We start from the raw sequence: 628 nt of genomic DNA, 5'->3' as shown, positions 1-628 counted from the left end.
TTCTGGGGGAGGGACTGTGGCTGGTGGAGGTTCAAAGACCTGAGCTCTCATTACCAGCGCAATTAGAATAAGAACACGTTGCTCACTCCAAAGGGGCCAGCCTGCGCCTCTGCCGCCCTGGGAGAAAGTGTGTTTAAGAATTCCCATGGAGTCGCAGGGCGGGGAGGCGCGGCCCCATGCCGAGCTGCCAACTGGTCTCCAACTCGCCCTGTGTAATTTCGTGCCTCTGTTTTGAATGTGCTAACGAGGCCGTTATTCTTAGCCGCACGAGGATCGGATTCCTGCTCAGTTGTGCCGCTGCGGAAGTGACTTGTATTCCAACGACCCTCCGACAGCCAGAGATTGTTCGTTTTCTGGACTGCGGTGCCGGCTGTTGGTAAAGAAGTCTACCGTGAAGCCCTGCTGGGCGTGCTGGGAGGCCATGAGAGCAACGGTGACTTCCTGTTCCTGGGGACAGACGAGGTGCAAGGAAGAAGCTGCTTCTTTTTTCTGAGTCGGAGTCTCACTCTGCTGCCCAGGCTGGAGTGCAGCGGCATGCTCACGGCCACCGCACCCTCGACCTGCTGGGCTCCGGCAATCCTTCTGTCTCAGCCTTCCAAGTAGCTGGAACTACAGGCACGCGCCACCA

Source organism: Carlito syrichta, unplaced genomic scaffold (assembly GCF_000164805.1).
Source record: "Carlito syrichta isolate Samal-C Ts95f unplaced genomic scaffold, Tarsius_syrichta-2.0.1 Scaffold155927, whole genome shotgun sequence".
Taxonomy (NCBI): Eukaryota; Metazoa; Chordata; class Mammalia; order Primates; family Tarsiidae; genus Carlito; species Carlito syrichta.
The sequence above is the reverse complement of the archived record's forward strand: the minus strand, read 5'-3'. Positions refer to the sequence as shown.